The following is a 12,452-nucleotide window of genomic DNA, read 5'->3' as shown; positions in this document are numbered from 1 at the left end:
GGAAGTTTCTGTATCTCCTATAATGTCAATTGTTTTCCTTGCTTTTTACATATTTATTTCATTTTTCTAATTTAAACATACGGAGATCTTCAATCCACTGGTTTATTCTCCAAATGCCTCTAAAGGGCAAAATTTGACCAGGTTGAAGCCAGAGCCCAAGACTATAAATGGATTCTTTAGCAATAAATAATATGTCTTGCTTATTAATTCTACATGAGCTTAAGATATAATGTGTAACATATTACATTTGTAGACATTTATACATAAATACATTATCCTCTGTTATATGAAATTCCCCACTTGCATTAGCATTTTAAATTTGTGCTTATTTATTTAATTTATATTCATTAGTTTCTTTGCCAATAATTGAAATGATTTCACAATCTTGGCTTAAATTTGTAGTCTTAATTCCAAATATTGAACACAGTGAACCTATGATCTTGTGTCTCCCTTGAATTCCAACAGCTGATCATGATTATAAATCAAAACCTTCCTTCATTTTACCACATTAGTCTTGGTTTGCAATCTCTGAATATAATTGCCCTCTTCAGCCAGTCAATATTTTGAATAGTCATTTGCCATAATTGTTATGCTTTTTCTCCCTTTTTTCCTCAGTAATAATTGGAAATTTGTTTCCTTGTTATTTGCACCTAATACTTCCCATCCTGGCTAGTTAGTAGATGCATCAATGTTTACTTTTAAGTTGAATCTGTATTCAAATTTACATTGTTTAGTCTCTCCCAAAAGAAAAGTTAATCAATGAAATTACCAAACTTACTCAGCTCTTGGTGTGTATGTAAAATATAAATGTTCCATCAGATCCTACACATGCCTTGATTTAAGAAATTTCGTGTTTTAAAACATTACATTCTGTAATCATTCTATGATTGAAATGGTAGAAAATTCGAAGAAAATATACTCATTTTAGAATCGCTGTAGCTACATTAATAGAACATTAAAAAATTTGTCTTCATGGGTGTATTTCTTAATAGTGTAAGAACAGATAAAATAACAGGACTTAGATGTTATATCAGTTAAGTTAAAAAAAAATTCTGTGTCTCACGTGAGATTAGCTCAATTCAAACTCTAGCTACAGTCACTAATGCCAGCTTCCTGCTAACACATGGTCTTGGGGGCAGCACGTGATGGGTTAAATAATTGGGTCCATGTCACTTATGCAAAAATTGTTGACCAATGTCCTGGCTTCTGTATTGTGGGCACATGGTGACAAACAGTTAAATGATCTCTCATTCTCTTTCAAATAACAATAATGATCGATAAAAAACAATCATGTGAACTTGAAATTACCTTAAGAACTGGACTTTTGAAAGTACACTCTTACTCTTGAAATTTTCTTTGCATGAAAGACTGTAGTCATTTCATTCTTTCCAGGAGTATTATTCCATTTTGAATCACATAGCCTAGCACATTAGCTTGTCAGGAAAAATCATCACCTAGAAGATTCAAATATGTTCGTAACGTTTTTATGGGCTCCTTCTAATGGATGCATGTCATCAAGAAAAGCCATTTTGATATAATTTTTATGCTGCACAATGATGTTCCATAGTCTATATAAGATTTTCCATTTACATGGGTTACAAAAATTTACATATAAAGTGGGATAGTCCAAAAAGAGCCACATCATTAAGCTGAAGCATAGCACACTATACCCATTAGTTTAAGATTCTGCTGCATTTCTTTAGTTAAGCGATTTCTGTATGCTATCATATTTGCCCAGATAAGCACTGAAAAACAAGAAGACATAAAAACTTACTGTGTGATATACACTGGTTTGTTTTGTGTGGTATTGTTTTGTTTTCACTAATGTTCCAAGAGCTTTTATAGGGTAGTCCTAAACGCTCGGCATGGTTTCACACCATGTTACTAAACAAGAGTAGCACCTTTCTGGAACATGTGATGAACACTGAAAAAACACATTGCATCAAATATTCTCTGTTGAATTGTTTGCTCTTTACCAGGAAATAAAACTGATCTCCATGTAAAAATTATCTTGCAAATGACATTACATTTCATGTGCTTATCTCCTCGGCATAATAGTAAACTTAAGATACACAAAATCCACTAGTTCTCTCTTTATTCCCCACGTACTGCTATCTTACACTGACCAGCTCCATTCAAATATGATTTTCATGTAACATGGAGCCTAAAAATATTAAATGAATGAATGTATAAATAAATAGCAAGTCTTCGGTGAAACTAAAATATCTATTTAGTTATTTACCTTTTAGAAAGGCAGAGGGTAAGAAACACAGAGGGAGAGACAAGGAGAACCAGACCAGTCTTCTGGTACATTCCCCAAATGATTACAATTTACAGGCTGGAGAAGGACCACAGCCAGGGCTCTGATACTCCAAGAATTGTCTGCATGGATGGCATGGCCATGGAATTGTGCCACTTTCCCCTGTTTTCCCATGATGTATTCTTTTATTTATTCATGGTTTTCACTGTGAGAACTACAAAATATGCTTTAGCAACATAGTTTATTAAAAAGTTGTGTTTTGTATTTGTAATATGCATACATGAGTAAAGTCTGCTACTAGAGTATTTGTATTATGCCAATAAATAAGCAAGACAAAGACAGATAGACCGCTCTGCGTGTAATGAGCAATCCTACACATCAGATGATCAAGGGAACACTATCACTACTACTAGGTACAAGCTAGATAGGATGAATTGTTGTATACATATGGAAAAACCATATGTATACTGTGTATACATATGGAAAAACATTTTTTCTCTTCATATAAATTTTAAAATGAAAAATGTTTCTACAATCATCCATAACAACCATTTTTCTTCTATTTTTATGAACTTGTGCTCTGTTTGTAAAATATTAGTATTAGCTAATTGATTAGCTTTGTTTCATTTTAGGCATTTGTCAATAATGATACATGTATTTTTTACAAGTATGTAAACCACAGACAAATTTTTAAATTGTGATTGCTAGTTGGTGAACGTATCAATAACGAAATCAGTGCAGGAGCTGGCACGGTGCAGTAAGGCCAACACGTGCCACGTCAGTGTCCCAGGGCTTTGGCCTTCCCACCTTCATGAGACACCCAGATTGCAGCTCTTCGTAATTGACTTTGACCTTGCCAAGACCCAGCAATCACAGGCATTGGGGAGTAAACCAGAGGGTAAAAGATTCTTGGTCTTTATCTCACTATCTCCTCTCTCTCTCTCTTCCCTACTTCTCTTTTTTTCTCTCCTTCTTTTTAACTGACTCTTTTCAAATAAATAACTAAATATTTTTAAAACATATTGTAAAATATGAGTTTTCAAACAAAAGGTTCTTCAAATAGTGCTTGGTGTTCAACAGTATAACAATGCAATAAGATAAGCAATTGTGAAAGCAGGAGGCATCTTCAGTTACAAGTGTGTTTTTTTTTTTTTTTAATCATGATGTCCCTTTAGCTTGTTCCTTGTTGTTCTATCAAAGAGTGTGGCGACATTGCTGTATCTTCACAGGAAACATTCTTCAAGAAAACATGAAAATGTGTTCTCTGTTTAATAGCTCATGATTTTTACTGGAGAATTTGTCTCAAAGAGTCCTATAGAAGCTTTAGAACTGAAATAAATTATGTTAGTTTATTACATTAATTTTAAAAACAAGGTACACATGATTGAAGATGCCATTATTGCACTGGATGCACACAGATAACTGAAAAGAATAGCTAACAGAGAAAAAGACAAAGCGTACAAAAATGTGAGAAGCAGAAAAAGATTCTGGCATGCATAGCTTTTAACTGAAAATACAGGAAGAATCACAGGCTGAAAACTTTTTTAAAACCAATAATCGATGTTAACCCTCAGATACTAGTTCAATAAACTCCACTGGAAATTGATAAAAAGAAAATAATATGTAGTCACATTATAATGATTTGATAAAAATCAAATCCATCCAAAATGTTGTGTATAAAAAATACATACATTTATAGGCGCAGAAATGTGAGACTAAAAGGTTCTAAAATATTTATCATACAGATACTGTCCACAGTACATCATCAGGTGTGCAATAGAATTTGATGGAACACACTATCGTATTAAGAAAAATGCTGGTACTAAAAGAACTGAAGTTACACTATATGCAATTTTGTAATCTAAAGTGACTACGACAATAAACACTATATACTGGATGTTCAGTATTTGTAGTGTTTCCCTTTTAGTATAGTTCATAAAGTTAGGCAAAATATAACTTTGAGCATCTACTCAGATTTTTATTTTGTGTGCAATGTAGCCAGTGATATATATCTGGGATACAGATCTTCTACATGTACCTTTGAAAGTGGGAGTGGAGGGACATTATCCTGCCACGGGCTATTTGCATATACATAACATAATTTGTGAACCATGAAAATCAGTTTAAAAAATTAACTTTGTAAAATTTATTGAAATTGAGTACTGCACGCAGTTGCCTTGGTGAGATGAGACCAAGTGATTTTGTGGTCCTTATACATACAGTAGAACAAACATTACACACCCTTGCAAGTAATCCACAGTGTCAGGCACACAGATATAAACAAATATACTATGGATTAGTTCCTCGAGTTTCATGTGCTGGAAACCTGACCTCTTATGCAATGGTGCTGGAAATTGAGGCTTTTTGGAGACGTTTATCATCAAGAATGAATGAGAGCTGAGATGGAAGAATCTTGGTAAGTCGAGGGCTAGTCTTGAACATCCTAAAGTTGGTAGAATTCTGAGAAAAACTTAACAATTTCTATAATGACCCCAATTCCAGATTTTTTTATAGCAATACAAAAATCAATCAAGCAAAAACTAGTGCCAGAAGTAGGAGTTGCTTTAAGAAAAAAAAATCTGAAAATCTGAAAGCAGCTCTGGATCTGGGAAATGGTAGTCTAGTGACAGATGATGGGGAGGGGCCGGGCAAGATAAAGATTGTCTTGATAGGAATGCATGGCTCAGCATGATTCTTTTCCTCAGAAGAGTAGGGTCCAATTGAAGCTTAAGACGTTTAGTAAACCAAGTTGGAAACAGATGCGCCATCAGCCAGGCCGCTGTAGGGCACTCACAGAGCGTGGGGAGAACAGGCGTTGTGGAATTCCTTAGGGTCCTGGGAGTCTCCATTGATAAAGGAGCAGCAGCCATGACCTGCTGTCCACAGCTGTGTCAGTCCCTGCCTTCGCGCAGCTTCCACGTGAACATTTACTGCTTCACTTGGTGAGTTTACACGATGAAGGTGGTGGCTTCTTCCTGCAGCCTCAGGCACTGAATGTTCCTCATTTGGAACCTTTCTCCTACAGCTTCCTCCTCTCGGTATCCAGATACTCAAAGACCATTTGGTCCTGGCTCTGGAGTAGTTAAATGAATGCCAGATTACTCAGAGAGTCTCCGTATCAGCAACAAAGCTAGTTCATGGTCATCACGTGTGTTGTAACGCTTCCATTTCCTTCAAGCCCTCTTTCTTTTATTCACGCTGCAGACAATTGGTGAAATAGGCACAGCTCTAAGAATATCTCTACTTTCAACCAGCTTTTCTCAAATAGTTCAGCTTTTCATTTGTAGTGCTAGATGTCTGAATCTTCCTTTCACCTGCAAAATTAGAAACCTTTATAGGGATAACAATTTGTGTAAATTCTGTATTGTCTCAGGGAAGACAGTGGCTTGAAAAGAGGGGACAGGGAGTCGATAAATACTCAGTATGTAAGTAATCTTTATTGGTTTTTCTCTTATATGAAAACAAATTTAGGCATCCTAAAACAAACTGTTTTTGGTATACTGATTCAAACCCTAGATACTCCATTTCTGACCCAGCTCCCTACTAGTATACCTAGGAATTAGATGATGGCCCAAGGACCTGGGTGCCTACCACCAAAATTAAAGCCTTTTTGGAGTTCTGGCTCTTAGTTTTTAGTCTGATCCTACTGCAGCTGGTTTGGGCTACCTAGTACATAGAAGAGATTTCCCTGTGTTACTCTTTCAAATTAAAAAAATTTTAATGTTCACTGGATATGAGATATATAATGTTGTTAAGCCAGGAATATTGCTGGGATTAACAAATTGTTTAACAAAGACATAAACTGAGCACATGCTTTTTAGAAGAAATGGAAGCCATAGAAGTGCCTGAGGGAGGGTATGCATAAATTTGCAGTTTGTGAAAGAGTATCTGTGAAACACAATTAAAGCAATTAAACACAGGCAAATCAAGAGCTGAAGAAGATACACCATTATGCCCTGACACCAATGCTTACAATGTGTATTTAAGCGAAAAATAGGAATCTTGCAGAAAAGTGAATAAAAAGCTTATCCAAAATTCATTTGCGCAATTGTGCATGCAGAGCTGTGCATCTATATGTAAGTTTAAGTACATTTGCAAATATAGCATGTTTGTCCACTTGGATTGAAAGGCTCCTTGGACAGTGTAAAGAGTGAGATTCTATTTTTCTCCCTTTTTCATTTGAAACTTTTTATAATTTTGATTTGTTCTGTATTCCTCTCTGTCCATGCCTGCCAGTGTGCGTGTTTGAATGTGTGTGTTTCATGGAATAGTTTTACTGTCATAAACAAGTACAACTGTGTAAGTGTGTGAAAGAGCCCCAAAGTGATGATGGGGAAGAAAACTAGGTAACACGGTGCTCTGCAATATTTTACTTACCAGGAGAAGTATAATTTCAGGATGATAATGAATTGGATAATCAATTTTGGATAGAATGCTACATTAAGCATATGTCACCATTTCCTACGCATCGCAGAATTAGGGCTACACTTTGCCAAAAAGTGCCAGATGGCCCTGATGTACCAATTTCTCATATTTACTATTGTGGCTCATTTTACGTTTTGGAATAAGGCTGAAATATGGTGCAAAACATCACAAATGCCCCAAAGCAGATTGTTAGAAGATATTGGCCAATTTGAATTTCTAGATCTCTTTGCCATCCACATTTCACTCATGCTTAAGTTTTTTTAAAAATCTAAAGGTAATTCTTTTACTTAGCAGGAATAAGCATCATTTAGCATTTATCCCACGGCTTCAATCAATGATGTGAATTTATCCCTTGGATGACATTCATATTTATGAACTGTGTTGAGCTTGCTTGTGAAATTTTAATAGTCTTTTACAGGGAACATACTTGACCTATTTGTATATGCAGACCTTGTTCTCGGAAGAGCCATTTCAATTTTCAAAATATGTCAAATTTGTGGATCATATGGGTGCCCGATTTCTTAAACTGCTGTTTGCATTAGAGTGGCAGCTCAGAGCCTAACTCTGCTTCTGATCCAGCTTCCTGCTGATGAATACTGTGAAGCTGCAGGCTGCTGCCACTTTCTGGGAGAGCTGGACAAAGCTCGAGGCTTCTGGCTACAACTGGGCCAACCCCTGGCTACTCTGGGCATTTGGGGGCAGCTCACTGCATTGAATACTCAATCTCTCCCTCTCACTCTTTTCTCTCTCTGCATTTCAAGTTGATGCAGGTCAATTAATATTAAAATCTGCAAAATTGCTGTAAACTTCCACATCCCCCTACTTTCAAATGCCATATACAAACGTAACACTTGCAAATAATGATCTAACGATTTCACTATCAAAATACACAAATGATTTTAAAAAAACATTGTACCTTAACACTTTCCTGACCTTGTTTTATATAATCCATACGATTATTTTTCATGTAATCTTTTCTCCCAAAACTGTCCTGAACCAGGATTTGATCTTGACCTTCTACGTTTTCCATCATGTGTGGCAAATGGTAAGGCAAAACAAGACAAGCCAAATTTTACAACATGCACTACAAATCTAAAAGCCAAGATGCAAGGAAGGAGTGCAGTGTTTCCCTAGCATCTCCAAATTATTCCAACAGCCAGGTTGTTCTAGGCCACGTTCACAAGCCAGATTCTCATTGCACATCTTAATTGAATGGCAGAGACATAAATACTACAGCTGTCACTTAGTAACTCAGAGAATGCAGAATTATAGGAAGCTTCACTCAAAAGCAGAGCCAACACTGAAACATAGACCCCCATCCAATAAGAATTGTGGACATCCTCAGAGGTGTCTTCACCATCGTGCCAACCACTAACCCCTTAATATCTTATTTGTTACACAAGGAAATGAGAGAGAGAGCTCACTCAGATGGACAATGGTTTATCACATACATTTTCTCAAGTCTATGTGAAGAACTGACATCAGCATTCCTTGAGTCATGTGTCTTAGAAGTGGGGAAAATGACTGCCATCTAAATGCTTGCTGAATACTTAATATGCTTTATCTTCCACAAAGTGACAAAAAAAAATGTCTAGAATTGAAGGCTATGCTCAAATGAGTTGGACACATTTTCTCCTCTGAGGGAAGACATCATTTTGGCTTTCTTTCTTAATGGGTGGTTAGAAATAATTTCAGTATCATATCAGATTTGAGAGCATATTTAGTGAAGTAACACACAAAACCTTCCCAAGTCTTGTAAGATATATGGACATGCAGGTACAGGTAGTGTAAAGGACCCCAACCAGATTTGATCAAAAAACATCCTCCAAGGCATAGTGTAGCCAACTTGTCAAAAATTAAAGCCTGAAGAAAAAACATCAAAGTAAATATAAAGAAAAACTCATGAACATATTCTAACTTGTGAATTCATTATGGAATTATAGGCTGTTTGGATATCATTTTATCATTAAGGATTATCTTTAGGAAAGGCTGACTGGGAGGGATGAGGGCGAGTCCCAAGGCTTGTTCTCCATGATGGTGGCTAGGTGGACTCATCAGTAACTACAGTCCCATGATCCTGCCTTGCAAGGTTATCCAACGTGTCAGATAAGGACTGGCATGGTGATTAATGCTGTATGATCACAAGGCATTATATCTAATCTTTGTTTTATTTTCTGATCTCAAGTTATTCCCTCATACCCAGACGTTGATCAATACCCAATTTAATAACAACCCCAAACTCTGTGGCAATGTCCACAGTTCACTTCTAGGTCTTCCTGTTCAAATCGCTGTACTATAAAATGCAGCTGTTGTATTATGCCTAATCTGTGAGCTTTCTTTCAGGACATGAGGCTCCGTTTGGGTTCAACAGCCCTGAGCAGTGAGCTGGCAACTTGATCAAGACAGGAAGTTGAGATGGGGTAAGAACAGCTTGGCAAGGGAGTACCCGCTCAGAATATCTTCCACACAGTTTCACATCCTGAGCAGTTAATGAGTCAGTGAGTTGTTTCAGGTGGGTGTATAAATCAGTTCATGATTACTTCATCTTAGCTATGAATGGAGGTGGCTTAGCTTAATTTTTAGTTAGTTTTATTTGGTTTATATTTATCTTGTATCTGTTTCAGAGTATATATTTAGGAGTTAGATTACTGAGTCATATGGTCTCTATATTTAACATTTTGAGAATCTGCTAAACTGCTTTGCACAGTAGCTGTGCCGTGTTATATGTAGCTCCTTCCTTCTGAGGATATAATGTATTCCTGCCCATCGCCACCACAATTGTCCCTTTAAATTGTTTTCTAGTCAACTTTATCTCCTATCCTTTCCATGGCAGAGGATTGTTCTTAATGTTTATGTTACCTTTGGATTCCTTTCTCTGTTTAATAAATCGTAAGAAGAAGCTTGTTTTAAAAAGTCTAAAATATGAGTGATTGTGTGTGTGTGTTTCTTTAGAAAATGAAAAATTCATGTCTAGTGGCAAATCATTCCTTTCTGAGAAAAATCAACTTAACACTGAAGTTGTTTTAAACTTCTCTACAACAAGTAAATATGTATTTACAAAGTACTCTTAATTAAAAAAAAAAAAAAGGAAAAGAAAAGTCTAAACTAGCTACCTTGCAACTCAGTGTATTGTTGTTCATGATGCTATGCTTGCCCAGGATGAAGGAAGCAGTGTGGGCACTTAGCTGAGCATGTAGGAATCCCCATTCTGTCCGGGAGGATCTGTGTTCAGGTCTCAGCTCAGCCGCATGACTCATCTGTCAGTGTCACAGTGAGAGGCAGCTGTGATGGCTCTGGGAGCTGCGCTCCTGCCATCCTCGTGATCGCTTAGATTGAGCTCTGGTTTACTCCAGCCCTGGCTTTGTGGACATTTAAGGGCCCAATGGAAGAGATCGCTATCTTTCTCTGTGTCTCTTTTTGTCTCTCAGCCTAATAAATGAACAGATTTTAAAATCTATAAGTAATAGAGAATAGATGGAAAACATCCAAAGCCAAAATTGATAAAATATATAAGAAATCACACATAGGAAGAGAACTAAAATCATATGGTAAGAATTCAAAAACAAATTCACGATTTATACCTTAACATTATAAAAGATGGTGAACCATCTTTAGATTGTTGAGAGAACAAAATTAATCATCCAAATATCGCATGACTCCTATGTCTACTAGTTTCTGTGCATAGTTTCAGACTTCTTTGTAAATTTGGATTTCACTAGAAGCAGAACACAATTATAGCTTTAAAAAAAAGGCACTATGCTACCTATTTCATAAACACTATTAGATTGTGACAATAGCTTTCAAATAGTTGTTCAGTTGTTTCTCTGTATGTTATGACTAATTGTAGTCCTGAGAGGGTCCCTTTCTACTCATTAATTATATGATTTAGTTTTATTATGATTATACCATTGCACATCTCAAAACTCTAAACTTATTTATTTTATTCTTATTTGAAAGACAGAGCTACAGGGTGAAGCAAAGACATAGAAACTGTGGTGGGGGAGGGGAGGAGAGAGAGAGAGAATTCATCCACTGGTTCTCTCCCCAAATGGCCACAATGGCTAGTGTGGGGTTTATCAGGAGACCAGCTTCTTCCTGGTCTCCTGGGTGGGTGCAAAAGCCAAAGGCTTTAGGCAATTTGCCACTGCTTTGCAAGGTCATAAGTAGGGGATGGGATCAAGTGTGGAGCAGTTGGGACTAGAACTGGTGCCTCCAGGGGATGCTGGCCTTGCAAGCAGACACTTGGCCTGATATACCAAAGTACGGGCCCCAAAGCATTTCTAACCAGTTACGGATATAAAAATAACCATACCAAAATCTCCCTCTCCCTCTCTCCCTCTCTCTCTCTCTCTCTCTCTCTGCATGTACATATGTACATACACACACTCCCTTGGAAGAGCTTCATTGAGTTTTTATTCCTGATTTCAATATGTAGTACTAGATTTTGCAGTCATTTGGGGAGTGAATCAGTGGAAGTGAACAGTCTGATTTCCTCACACAAGGAAAAGAAAGAAAGAAAGAAATGTAAATATGTCCCAAACATCTTCACAATCTTGAAAACATTTACCAGGTGTTAATGCTGGTGGTAAAAAAAAAAAAAAAAATGTTAAAAAGATAGTTTCATTCAGTAAGAAAGTGAGCCACTGAATCATTTACTTTGAGAATGTGAAAAGCGTTGTAAGCTTTGCAACACAATATGCAAGCACGGAGGACAGCTGTGTCTGAAATGTGGTCTTGGTTTGGAAACTTTCATCACATGAAACAATGTGATGAGCTACAGAACGTGTCGTGAAGTGGGTATTCATGTTCAGGAATGATTTTGTCTTACTTTAGCTCAATCAGGAATGGAGTGCAACTGATCTCTTTTTACTTTTGGGTAAAATGGCTCCTACATCTGAAAGAAGACAACGTCAAAGTCATGATTTTGTTTCCACAGTAAATAAATAAATGAAGATGAATGAAATACAATCCTTGTATTTACAGATGACTGTGTGTTCTATTGAAACACCCCTAAAAGACATGAGGCCTCAATCTTGTAAATTCTAGGCATATTATATTGGATATTCCCATCCATGTCCCTTGCACATCCCTCTCCAGAACAGGCCTCAGCTGCACAGATCTGTCTTGTTCAACAGGATGTTTCCCAATGGGGCAGTCTGCATCCTGTAACGGAACACAATGTTTATGTTATTTCAAACTACAGAGCAGCACTGATATTTTCCCATGCACATTGGATTAATTCTCAAACTGGTAATACAAAAGAGCAAATAATTTTTAAAATGACAGAGCTGGAAATCCCTGTAAGCTCTACAAACCAACCTGAGATCCAACTCTACGTTTGGGGAGACATCAAATACTCATTTCAGAAATGGCATGTGCAGGAGAACAGATGTTCTGTTAGTAATTATCAAACAGTATTTGTTTATGACATGCAAAAGTATTTGATATTATAGGAACAACCAAAGAGAAGACAAAATATGCCATAACATTTAATGAAAAAGTAAGAATATAAACAGTGTTTTTCTCTAACCTTAAGATTTGCATGTGGCATGTAACCTTCTATTACAATGAAGACCTCAGATCTCAGCAGTACGTTATGATGTGTTTACCCTTACAGCAAAGAATTCTGGACATTTGTAAAAATCAGTTACAGGGAGCCTAGCGTGACAACCTAATGGCCAAATTCTCGCCTTACATGCACTGGGACACCATATGGGTGCCAGTTCTGGCTACTCACCTTCTCTTCCTACTCTCTTCCTGTAGCCTG

The sequence above is a fragment of the Ochotona curzoniae genome, unplaced genomic scaffold, assembly GCF_017591425.1.
Source record: "Ochotona curzoniae isolate NIBS_2020 unplaced genomic scaffold, NIBS_Ocur_1.0 contig_2754, whole genome shotgun sequence".
In the NCBI taxonomy this organism is placed as follows: Eukaryota; Metazoa; Chordata; class Mammalia; order Lagomorpha; family Ochotonidae; genus Ochotona; species Ochotona curzoniae.
The sequence above is the reverse complement of the archived record's forward strand: the minus strand, read 5'-3'. Positions refer to the sequence as shown.